The sequence below is a fragment of the Marmota monax genome, unplaced genomic scaffold, assembly GCF_021218885.2.
Source record: "Marmota monax isolate L192 unplaced genomic scaffold, Marmota_monax_Labrador192_F-V1.1 WCK01_AAM20220418_F8-fsc00074, whole genome shotgun sequence".
Lineage (NCBI taxonomy): Eukaryota > Metazoa > Chordata > Mammalia > Rodentia > Sciuridae > Marmota > Marmota monax.
In genome coordinates this window covers 3,358,949-3,372,078 of record NW_026694232.1, presented here as the reverse complement: position 1 = coordinate 3,372,078, position 13,130 = coordinate 3,358,949, and the positions used below count along the sequence as shown (strand labels likewise).

Here is a 13,130-nt window from a genome sequence, read left to right as displayed (position 1 = left end):
ATAGAATTTGCAGGGAAATGGATGGCACTAGAGCAGATTATGCTTAGTGAAGCTAGCCAATCCCTAAAAAACAAATACCAAATGTCTTCTTTGATATAATGAGAGCAACTAAGAACAGAGCAGGGAGGAAGAGCAGGAAGAAAAGATTAACATTAAACAGATACATGAGGTGGGATGGAAAGGGAGAGAAAAGGGAAATTGCATGGTAATGGAGGGAGACCCTCATTGTTATACAAAATTACATATAAGAGGTTGTGAGGGGAATGGGAAAATAAACAAGGAGAGATATGAATTACAGTGGATGGGGTAGAGAGAGAAGATGGGAGGGGAGGGAGGGGGGATGGTAGAGGATAGGAAAGGTAGCAGAATACAACAGTTACTAATAGGGCATTATGTAAAAATGTGGATGTGTAACCGATGTGATTCTGCAATCTGTATTTGGGGTAAAATTGGGAGTTCATAACCAACTTGAATCTAATGTATGAAATATGATATGTCAAGAGCTTTATAATGTTTTGAACAACAAATAAATAAATAAATAAATAAATAAATAAAAAAGAAATTTTAGTTTTCAAAAAGCAAAGTTTGGATATTAGAAGGTATCGGAGACTTCTGACATTCTAGCAGGGAAGTTGACACGAAAGTAAACACATCAAGAAATTATAATGATATCATCTGCTCTGTTCCACAGGTATCAATCAAGTGTTTGGAAGCAGCAATTCTGGAAGAGCTGCAGAAGTCTTCCCTGCAGCTCTCCATCACCTAGAGGAGAGGATAAAAGAGATTTATCACAGTGATGCAGTACAGAGAGGCTTCTGAAGACTGGGGTTGGAGGGAATTTTCTGTGGTGAATTCTGAGGTACAGTTTTACTGAGACAGAATATATTAAATATAAAAGGTAAGGCATTTATTCATTCAGCCAATAGTTATCTACCATGAACGAGGTACCAGTACCATTCCTGACATCCCCCCGTGAACCACAAAATTCCCTGTCTTCACAGAATTTGCATGCTTTTGGGAGCAAACAGGCAGGAAGAAACACAAATAAGTAAATAACAAAGTATGTTGGAAAGTACACTTCAAGGAGTTTCTCATCCTACAAACACTTTGGGATTAGGTAATTTCTCAAGGGATGACATAAAAATCGGAGTCACAGTTTGTCTATTAGTTTCACGACACCAAGAATGAGGACTGCAGTGCTTATATTCTGATTGCATATTTGATAATGCTACCTTCTTACCTGTCTTCTTTCCCGAACTACGTACATCACAGGCTCCTCGAGGGCAGGGACTGTTCCAGTTTTTATGTTCCTGGATCCCTGCACAATGGAAGCTGAGGAAAAGACCGGTGATGATTTATAATCATCACGGAAGGATGTGCAGGCCTCTAGGGTGGTAAGGACAAATGGAGCAGAATGTGAAAAGGCAGGAAGAGAGCACGGAGTATCTGAGACCCAGTGAGGAAGTGAGTCAGAGTTGAGCTCTAATGTGGAAACCTCATGATACTTCGTGATGCAGAAAGAACAAGTAAGAAAACTCTTTTATAAATGGGAGACATAAGAAGGAACGAGGAAGCTATCCATTTAATGTCATATGATCCCCCTGACTCATTTCATCCTTTTGTGGACAGCCTAGCCACATCCGGTTATCTACAAGATTAATCAAGATTAATCTTGTACAAAATTGTACAAGATTAATCATGTACAATCCATCTGTAAGTGGTGGGGGTGGGGGAGGAGTTTATTTAAAAGTTATATGTCTTGTAGGATGTTTTACACAAAGCAACTTGTGCCTTGGAGGCCCTTGAAACAACATCCAAATGGTGCTTACTGTCAGTGTCCCTGAGATAAGTAAAGCCAATCTCTGGGCAATTGGTTACTCTTGCTAACATAGTAGTCTCTTGAGGTTTTGAGCAAATTAAGTTCTTCTCACTTCTGGCTCTTCAACTCTTTAAAATTGCAAAGCATTGGTTAGCATTGGGAATGTCTAACTACTTCCAGGGGAGATAGGTAGGAAACAATTCCTGTTTTTCTTGAGCACTCTGAGTCCTGCAGAATGGAGATACTGTAGAAAAGGAATGGGACGTTTATTATTATAATGAGTGAGGGTTTGGAGGGACACAAGTGGGATTGCATATCGCTATGATGAAAAGATAATTAGTGAAACATCTGTAGCCTGGGCAATTAATCTAGCGATGATTACACAGAGGCTGGCGGGGAAGGCAACATGGTGTATTATACAGGATCCTGGAGGACCACTAAACAGACTGTAGGACTTCTGTGGGATGAGAAGAAGAAGGAAGGAGACAACTTGTTATGCAAGACAAGTAGTAAAAGGAGCCCAAGCAAATGGCATAACAAAAACATCACTCTTCTCTTGAATGGAAGTATTAAAAATGCAAAAATCTGGGAGTGCATATTTTACTTGATTTTAGTTTCAGTTTGAATACATTCGGGACTTCTCCTCAAGCACCTGCTCCTTCCTGTTTTTTCCTACTGCCCTCCCGACTGGAAAAAGAAAAAAGGACAAAACAAAACATGGAGCACATTGATTGGAAACAATCCCAACAATCAGATCAGAATAAATGAAGGCAAAGCAGAGTGAAGTCATCTCTGACCGTGTAACTGAACAAAAGTGGCAATTTAGAAACAGCAGGAGTGATTAAGTTTGTGAGCGGAATAGAGAGAAGGTGAAATTTATAAGGATCTTATTTTAACGTAAATGTTTTCTTGGTGAAATGGTTTTGGGAGATAGATCAGAGACTGCCCAGGCATTCCCCAGAGTCTCCTGTTCTTGTGGGGTAAGGATGGAAGAGTGGAGGACAAGGTCATTGTCTTCTCACATACCAAGACCCTTTGTTCTGCAAGATCACAAGTGGTCTGATCTTGTCTTGAATACTTCTGAAAATTACTAGAAGCACTGACCTGTTCCACAGGCCTGTCTTGGATGCTGTCTCTCTCTCTAGGTTCCTGAGCTGGGGCTCTCCATCCATCAGGTCCCTCTCCTGCTGCTATAGCTCTTCATTCATTTTATTCTCCAAGAGGGGCACTCTGTTGAGTCATGCTTTAATAAAGACCTGAGGACAACGTAAGTGGATTAGAGAACCACAATCTTCTGTGATCCTTACGGGAGGGCCCTTGTTGGCCTTCTGACCCCCCCTGGGATGGCATAGCAACACCCTGGCCCCTCACTTTCCATGTTCCCAGTCACCTGTATCAGAAGTGGCTTTTCTTGCCAACCTATCCAGCAGGAGAAACACTCCAGTGATGTGGTGATCATCCCTTGAGCAAAGTCCTGCGCCCACAATAAAGTTGAACTTTTTCTGTATTAAATCTACTAGTTTAAGCATTTCCTCAAACTTATTTGAGATAGGTTATTGCCTTTCCTTGGTTGACCAGAGTAGCTCGTCAATGTTGTCAGACTTTCTGGAATGTGTTTCAGCATCCATCCCAGTATATAAAGCACTTCATTTTTCTCACTCTGAAAACTCCAAGTCCAACAGTGTTGAGATCCAGATGCTATTGCCTGAGAAATGCTTAAAGTTTTCAACCAGTTACTCCAATGACAATTTTAACAGCTCTGTTCTCCAGGAGGGTGGTAACGTGGAAATGGTTAGTAGGCCTGAGAGCGCTACTATATGGGAAATTCTCATCTTTGTCACTCCATGGTAACAGATTCTGTAGCCATGAAGCTCAAAGGCATCTGCTTGCTCTTGGAGTTCAGAAGCCAGACTCTGGTGCTTATTAGCTGTGTGCCTATGGACATTTCAATGAATGTTACCTGTGTGACTATGAGATGACAGCTGCGTAACTATGTGAAATATAAACAAGTGTCTGAATTTTAAGTTTTCTCAAGAATTTCCCACTCTCTGCACTTGTGGACAATATTGCTCTACAGTATTTCATCTGTCTTATTCGTTTGGAAATTTCTGCGCAGATGTAGATCACAGATTATGGGGAATAAAATTCTTGTGTTCTGCCCACTTTAGTAATTTCATGGTAGGAGAAACTTGCAAAACTTGTAAACATTTTACTTAATAAACATGCAATTAGTCTCTGGATACCCAATGAAGTTAAAAGTATGCTGATGGCATCCATCAATAAAATGTTTTGTGAGATACTATAATTTTCAGTGCTTCTTTAGACACTCAGAATCATTTTCAGCAATGTAAAATGAGTTTTGATTACTGTCTGAATCTCCCTACAATAGCCTTGCGTAATACTTATTTAACCAACATTTGTTAAACAAAAGTAAGTATGTCACAAAGAAGTTATTTCTTGCTCAGTAAGATACAGAACTGCCTGGAAAAATTGGTATTCTTAAAAAACACAGGTAAAATGAGAGCAGGTCAAGGTGGTTTAGTTTTATGTGCTAAGATTGACAAAAAATAATGAAAATATTAATAAGAATGGCAATTCTATTTTCTAAATAGGTAGCAGGTACTTGGCAGAGTACAGAGTAATTTATCTTTAGCTTCTCATTTTTTCTTAATGGTTTTGAGGATGGAGGTGGCCATGGTAACTTCCTGCTTTTGATGGGAATGCTCCCAACCCTATACTATAAGCCTTTCCATGGTTTCAGACACTGCTGCTGTGATCAACATGTGGCAACAGTCTAATGAATACTTAGCATTCATTGAATAAGTAAGTGTAGGAATGAAGCCTGATTGTTCCAAGGCGAATGGAGAGACAGTGTTATTGAGACAAATTTTATTTGAAACTTATATTTAGATCAAGCTCTGGGGCTCCTGGCAGCAAGACTAAAAGAGAGCTATAGCAAATGTGAAATTCTATCAATGCTTCCTATTTATTGAGCAATTAGTGTCTGGTAAGTCGTGGATCTAAATACTAGCTCGTATATATTGATTATTCAGTATGTACTAACATTTTCCTAAGTGTATAAGATGGAATTGTCATTCTCATTACTATTTACATTGTTTCCATCAATATTAGCAGTTAAAACTAAACTATCTTGTATATCTTCCATATATCTAGTCTCTGTTTATCTGTTTTCTTTAAGAAAGTCAATTCTTCCATACAACTTTATATCTTACTGAGCAAGGAATATCTTCTTTGTGGCCCAGTTAATTTTATGGTGAATATTAGTGAAATAAGTCTTATGCAATAATATGCATTGTAGTGAGACTGTGCAAAGTAGATAAGTAAAATATAGGATACCAAGTTAAATGCGGAATTCTGATGAAAACAAATAATTTTAGTGTTAGTATGGGACTAAGTTACTTCTTTTTCTCTCCTGGAATTCAAATTTAATTGAATGTCTTATAATTTTATTTGTCAAATTGGATGGACTTAATTATATTCCTCATCTTAATAATACGTCAATCTTCAGAGGCTTATTTTAAAAATGACAGCATTGGAGCATATGAAAGTTGTGTAATCTGTCTAACATCACATATCACTATGTGGTAAACAGGGCTGAAATTGAGACAGACCAGCTCCGGAGACCATGACCTAAACCACAGTGTTATGCTCCCAACAACCCTGTGAGATGGCATAATTAGGCCCATTTTATGCACATGATATCATATTTACTTGAAATCAAGGAACTTTTGTCATATTATGTAGCTAATAACAGAGGCAGAACTGTGCTTTGAACCCAGGGGTGCCTGTCTCCAGAGTTAGTACTTTTTAATCCCCATCTTTGAAGACAAAACCATATAACTAGAATTTTTCAAGGTCAGGAAACGATGAGGTTTTTCAGTTGTTAATATTTTCTTCCAGGGTAATATGAGACACTGGAGAATAAAAAATAAATGCCTAGGGAAGGCCTAATGCTATTTGGTGTCAACAAATTATATACAGTGTCACCAAGATTCCTTTTAGAGTAAGGATTTATTCCACTATTTCTAATAGCTTAAGTGTTGGCATTAGAATATTTCTGTAGCTAGAGGATCTGAACTGTAGAGAAGCTGAGTCATCTTTCAGTATTTTACCTTATGCAGATGTCGGCTCAGCGGATTTATTAACCATCCACAGCCTGGAGACCTTCAACATGATTGCCGTGAAAGCATTTCCTAAATATTGCCCTTGTCTACTTCATTTGTGACTTAGAATAAGCAATGATATCTTTCAGTCATAAAGAAACATGGAAGACCATCCATTAACCTGAATCATTCTCACTGTGGCCAGCCTGATTCTGTCCCAACACTGCAGCTCAGGACAACTCTAAGACACAATACAGTACTAGGCTTGTCGGTAAGGAGAGTTTTTTAAAATAAACAAATCAGATGACCTTAGCTTTTTAAAAAGTGCTCATTAGAATCAAAGTCAGTCAAATGGATATATTTCTGATGACAGTCATAGAAAACTGTGCTCTCAGAATTAAATTTGCCTCATCTCCCTGTTATTTGAGACAATTGGCCATTTGTGTGAAAATCAAGTAATTATACGCTCTAGTGCTTTTTGAAAGAAGCAGAGAAAGAGAGAGAGGCACAAATGTGGTCCACCTGTGAATAGTAATGCATTTGGGTTGGATCATTCAAGCTGAGAATGGTGCTGTCACCCATCTCAGGGGTGACTTGGTAACTCTGGAGTCTCCTTTGGGTTCTAGGTTATGAGCTTGATAGTTGTTCGCTTCCGAGGATGGAAATTTCTGTTTAAATACTTTCAGAGGGTTGCCCCATAAGACTAAGGTTTTGCTTAGAAGGCTCATTACTGTACTTAATTACGCAGGACCTAGAGGACACTTCACTTCTATATCATATAACAGAATATACTTTACATGTTTTTACAAGTGTTGCTGAGGCTGGAGCTATTTCCAAGATTACACAGTCAGAGCACTTTGGAAGTAGGGTTGAAACTCAGCTCTCTGGTGCCTTCCCTATTATGTAATATTATTGCTTTATGATTTTTCCAGTTGTCATTTGTGACAGGATAAGCCCAATTTGTTGTAGGGACCTTTAGAAGTAAGTGGAATATAAGATAATTTTCTAAAAATTTCTATTTACCACCAGGGAAGATTGGCCTGAAGTCAAATTTAAGGCAAGATAATATGTTACCCTATGTCTGACCGTGTTTATCTCTGTCCTCTGAGTTTCCCTTTTCCTTTTTCAGTGACAGGAACCCTCACTCTGTCTGTTCTTTTATATCTGGAAGTCCTTACTTCCAAATGCTCTGAAGCTGTCTTTCTGAGTCAATGCTCCAACGTGATTCTCCTTCCAGTAAAACTCTAGAATATTCTCTTCCAGATGTTCTAGGCAGAAATAAACCAGCTAATCAATTCCCAGCTATCCATAAATGACTAATACTGTCACTTTCAGGGGTCCATGGATTTGAAAAGAGAAAACATGGAGGCTAAGATACATAAAGAGAAATTAAACATTTTGTCTTATGTTTTCACTTTAATTTGGCAGGTGAATTTATTTTTATAGTCTCCTTAGACTCGTGATGCTTCCTGTATTTGAGGGTTCACGTGTATCAATAATTCTAGAATATTCTGAGTTATTATCTGTTTGAATATTACCATTTCTTAATTCTCTGGAAGGTCTCTTCTATAACTTGTATTGGACAGTTCTTAGATCATCTAAAATATTAGTACACAGTTTGCTACACAGTAAATGATAGATTGTTGGTAACAATGATCATGATGACCACAAGGAAAATTAATTTAGAAATGGCAGGTCATGATGTATGTAAAAGATCAAAGGCTTTGGAGTAATCTTGACTTGGGTTCATATATATTAGCTGTGTGATCTTGGCCTCTTTTAACCTCAATTTCCTTGTTGGCCAAAAAACACTCAGCTCATTGATCTTTAAGTGATTTGGTATAAATGCAGGTTCTAAATAAGCATTTCTTTTCCTGTCTTCACTAACTATTTGTTTGTTTGTTTGTTTGTTTATGGTACTGGTGATTAAACCCAGGGGTGTTTAACCACTGAGCCATATCCTCCATCCCTTTTACAATTCTTTTTATTTTGAGACAGTGTCTTGCTAAGCTGCTTAGAGCCTCCTTAAGTTGCTGAGGCTGGCTTTGAACTTGTGATCCTCCTGCCTCAGCCTTCAGAGATTCTGGGATTACAGGCATGTGCCACCATGCCCAGCTACTAAAACTATTTTAAATCATCAAATCATAGCCACTGTTAGACTGGAGAAGTAACCTGGTTTGATTTGGTTAGGCTACACACGAGGATGAGTGAGGCTGTTTATGTATATGGAAGATTCAGTTGTTGAGCTTTAAACATGGTTTATGGTAGCTACTAAGATAGTGGGGTGGGCAAACAGAACGAATGAGCTGGGATGCTCAACTAAGGGGGGTCACGTAGATCATAACGAGAGCTATGATTATACAAGCTGAGTGGGCCAGATTAATATTCATTTGCCCGCTTTGCCAGAATGATGGGTTTTATGCTGCAGATGAACAGATGGAGTTTAAGAAACTCATCATCAAGTTCACCACCGTTTGACCCAGTTATCCTACTCCTTGGTATATATCCAAAGGACTTAAAATCAGCATACTATAGTAATGCAGCCACATCAATGTTACTAGCAGCTCAATTCACAATAGCTAAGCTGGGGAACCAATGTGGGTTCCCTCAACAGATGAAAGGATAAAGAAAATATGGTGCATATGCACAATGGAATATTAACCATTGAGAAGAATGAAACTATGGCATTTGCCAGTAAATGGATGAATATGTAGATTATCATGCTAAGTGAAATAAACCAATCCCAAGAAACCTAAGGCCGGATGTTCTCTCTGATATGCAGATGCTAACACACAATAAGGTGGGGTGGAAGAATAGAAGTTCACTGTATTAGACAAAGGGGAATGAAGGGAAGGGAGAGGGGATGGGAATAGGAAACACAGTGGAATGAATCTGACATAACTTCCTGTGTATACGTATGAGTACATCACAGTGAATCCCACCATCATGTACATCCACAAAAGTGGGGTCCTAAGTGAATAAAATATATTCCATGTATGAATAAGTATATTAAATTATATTCTACTGTCATGTATAACTAAAAATTAAAATTAAAAAGAAAGAAAAAAGCCTGAAAAAAATTCTAGTCCCCGCCCCCCCCCCAAAAAAAAAAAAAATCTAAAGATAGCAAAAGGAGTTGGTGGAACACAGAAAAGACAGCCAACTTTGCCATAGTTTAGGAATAAAGTAAAAAGGGCTTGGGTCAATGTATTGGCAATTGGATAAAGGAGGAAATTAAAAACACATGGTTGCCAGGTGTGGTGGTGCATGCCTGTGATCCCAGCAGCCGGGGAGGCTAAGGCAGGAGGATTGTAAGTCCAAAGCCAGCTCAACAACTTAGTGAGGCTCTAAGTAGATTAGCAAGACCTTGTCTCAAAACAAAATGTTTTAAAAAAGGGCTGTGGATGTGGCTTTATGGTTATATTCCCCTGGGTTCAATCCATGGTATGTACAAACAAACAAAAGAAACCAAAACCAAACAACAAACTCCACTATTGGAAGAGGTAGAATTTACTGACTGAATGGGAAGATGAGGCAAAAGGAAAAATTAAAGGGAAACCCAAAGCTTGAGACTAGGTGTAAATTCAAAAAGAATGGAAGGCTTAGGTTCAGGAGGGACAGAAAAGCCATTTTAAAATGTGAACAACAGAATTGCAGAATAGCTAGGGTACTGCATGTTGCTTTGTGGTTATCCTGAAATATTTGAAAAACGTTCCAGTACTGTATTCTCTGTTCTCTGTGCTGTTTTCTGCACCTTACCTTCAATCTTTGCTAGTAAATTTCTGCATGTCTTTCAAGATTCAATTCAGGAGCCCTAAGAAAACCTTTTCTGCTTCTACTTCCTTGCCAGGGTTAGGTATCCCTTCTGTGGGATTCAGTAAAATCCTAATTAAACCTCCATCAAAATATTCATTGTGCTGTGTTTGGATGACCTGTCTTCTTCTTCAGAGGGTTAGGAACTCCCTAATACAACCAGAGAGTCTGGTACATACAGGACAACTAAAAAATTACTGGTTGAATGATGAATGATTGAACTCAAGTAGAAAAATCCAGCAAATTAAAAATGTGAGTAGTCATGGTGACTTTTCTTCTCTTTCTTTCTGAATTCAGAGCAGATACAAATATTACAAATATAGGCCTCTTCATTTAAATATTTGGTCTTAGGTTTCAATTTATCTAACTTCTTTCTTGACCTAAAAAATTGGACTATTATTTTAGCAACCTGTCTGAAAAGATTTTGTGCTTAATCAAAACCCATTTGAACAACTCTCTGGATGGAAGGCGTTTTAATTCTTATCTGGTCTCTTTTCTACCTCCAGGAATCAATGGTGCAGCAAGAGATCAGATTTTTTTTTTTTTTTTGCCTTCTCTCTGCTCCTTGAGGTGCAAACCAGTTTTCTAGCTTCAACATCTCCTAACAAATAATTATTTGGTTCTGAAATAAAACTCTTTATTACAGCAATAGTGATAAGATAGCATTAGGACAATAAAAAACAGAGTCTTACTGCATCTGATGTGAGTGCTCCTGGCTGACAGGATCCTGGAGATGGTGAATGGAGCCAGGCAACACTGACTGCCTGAGGTCCAAGTGCAATCACAAACGATTTCCATAAATAGTACTGCTGACTTTTGATTGGCGTGTGTCCTGTGCTGAAGAAAGGGAAAGAGGCTGCTACCCTTGGAGAGAAACGGACTTCTTTTTATGTTGCCAACAAAGAGAAGCCCACTGGCAGTGCACCACGCTATGATGTTTGCTTTGGATTTTAAAAACATATAGCACCACCTGGTTGGAAGAATTGTAATTCTACGTAACTACTGCCTGTGGCATGTAAGGCAAGTGATCCTAGCTCATTAGCAATGTGATTAAGAAAAAAAGAAAATCTCCTCCTTAACAGCACCATGGCAAAACATACATTGGCCCAAAGAGCAAAGTCATAAAAGGGATCAATGAATTGGGAAGTAGGAGACTGAGGGGAAGTAGTGCATTGGGAAATAGACCTGGACTGTAACAGTCTTTGATTCAGTTTTCATACTTTACAATAGGAACTATACAACTCTTTCCTTGAGATCAGAATGATTATTCAGAAAATAGGCACAGACAGGGCATATTTCTTAATACTTATTAAGGGTATGTTGAAATAGGATACTTTCTTGAATAGAGTGCAGCTGCTAATAATAAAATGTTTAAGAGAAGTGGCTTTGTTTTAATCGAAATTGGTGTGACCAATGTACCCATATACAAATGCTGAACCTAAGACAATGGTGGGAAAATAATGAAAATGGACCTTTATATTCTTTTTCTCCTCTTTCTTTTTATCTTCACTCAAATGTTTGGATTTATTCATCTTTGTATGTTCATTAGTTATCATTAACTAGATGTACCTGGATGGTTTTACTTTTTAAAATTATATATTGACCAATTATAGTTGTGTATATTTATGGGGTATGAAGTGATCTTATGATTTTTGAATACAATGTTGAATAATTATGTCAAATTAATTAACCTTCTCAAATATTTGACATTTATGTATGATGACATTAGGGATCTTAGTGATATTAAAATGTACAGCACTCAATTTTTAGCTGTATTGGCTATGCTGTGCAATAGATTGAAGGAAATCAAATATATACCTTCTATCTAACTGTGGCTTTGTATTCTTTGATTCTATTTTCCCCTTTCCTCTCCTGCCCTCCCATCTCTGGTAACCTCAATTGTAACCTCTGCTTCTATATGTGAATCATATTAGATTCCACATATAAGTGTGAGTGTGTGGGTATTAATCTTTCTGTGTTCGTTTTATTTCACCTAACATAATGTTCTCTAATGCCATGAATTTTTTTTCGTAAATGACAGAATGTCTTCCTTTTTTAATGCTGAATAGTATTCCATTTTGTACCCATACCCCATTTTCTTCATTTATATATTCATTGATAGACACAGGGTGATTCCATAACTTGGTATTGTTAGTGCTGGAATGAACGTGAGTGTATAGATATCTCTTCAATATGCTGATTTTCTATCTTTTTTAAAAAATATATTTTTAAAACATTGATAGACCTTTATTTTGTTCATTTATTTATATGTGGTGCTGAGAATTGAACCTAGTGCCTCACACATGCTAGGTAAGTGCTCTACCACTGAGCCACAACCCCAGCTCCTGATTTTCTTTTAGGAGTAGAATAGCTTTATTCTATGTTAATTCTATTTTTTTCTTGAGGAAATTTCATACGGCTTTCCATAATGGTTATATTAATTTATATTTTCACCAACAGTGTACAAAGCTCCTTTTCTCAAAAGCTTTTTTAACACTATTATCATTTTTCTTTTTGATAATGCACATTCTAAAAGGTATGAGGTGATATCTCATTGTGGTTTTAACTTGCAGCTCCTTAGTATTGCTGATGATGAGCATTTTATTTTTTTCCTGCTTTTATTTTTTATTAATTTTATTTTTTTAAATACATGACAGTGGAATGCATCACAATTCTTATTACACATATAGAGCACAATTTTTCATATCTCTGTTTGTATATAAAGTATGTTGACACCCAATTCGAGTCTTCATACATGTAATTTGGATGTCCATCACATTCCACCATCCTTGCTAATCCCCTGCCCTCTCCCTTACCCTCCCACCCCTCTGCCCTATCTAGACTTGTCTATTCCTCCCATGTTCCTCCTCTTTACCCCACTATGAGTCAGCTTCCTTATATCCGAGAAAACATTCTGCATTTGTTTTTTTTGGAATTGGCTAACTTCACTTAGCATTATCTTCTCCAACGCTAGATGATGAGCATTTTAAAAGTGTATCTGCTAGCTATTTGCATTTATTCTTTGGAGAAATATCTATTCAGGATCTTTCCTCATTTCTTAGCTATATGACTTCTTTTCTTTATAGAAAGAAAAGTTGTGTGAGTTCCTTATATACTTTGGATACTAATCCCTTGTCAGATGTATGGCTTGCAAATATTTTCTACTAATCAGTAGGTGTCTCTTCACTCTCTTTGTTGTGTGGAAATATTTAATTTGATATAATCCAAATTGTCTTATCTTTTGCTTTTATTGCTTATATTTTTGGGGGTTAAATCTAAAAATACCTTTGCTTAGATCAAGTGTGTGTAGTTTTCCTCCTAAGTTTTCTTCTAGTTGTGCTTCAGTTTCAGGTTTTAAGTTTATACTTTTAATT

The 13,130-nt window shown here is 37.4% G+C and overlaps 1 long non-coding RNA gene across 1 annotated transcript; it reads right to left on the bottom strand.

Annotated features, from left to right (window-relative positions):
- Positions 1-1,035: 1,035 nt before the first annotated feature.
- Positions 1,036-10,544, bottom strand: LOC131425025 (uncharacterized). Its single transcript, XR_009228815.1, has 3 exons — positions 10,449-10,544; positions 2,924-3,075; positions 1,036-1,332 (listed from the first exon to the last, which is right to left on the bottom strand). It is a non-coding gene; the product is annotated as an uncharacterized LOC131425025 (long non-coding RNA).
- Between the last annotated feature and the right edge of the window lie 2,586 nt (positions 10,545-13,130).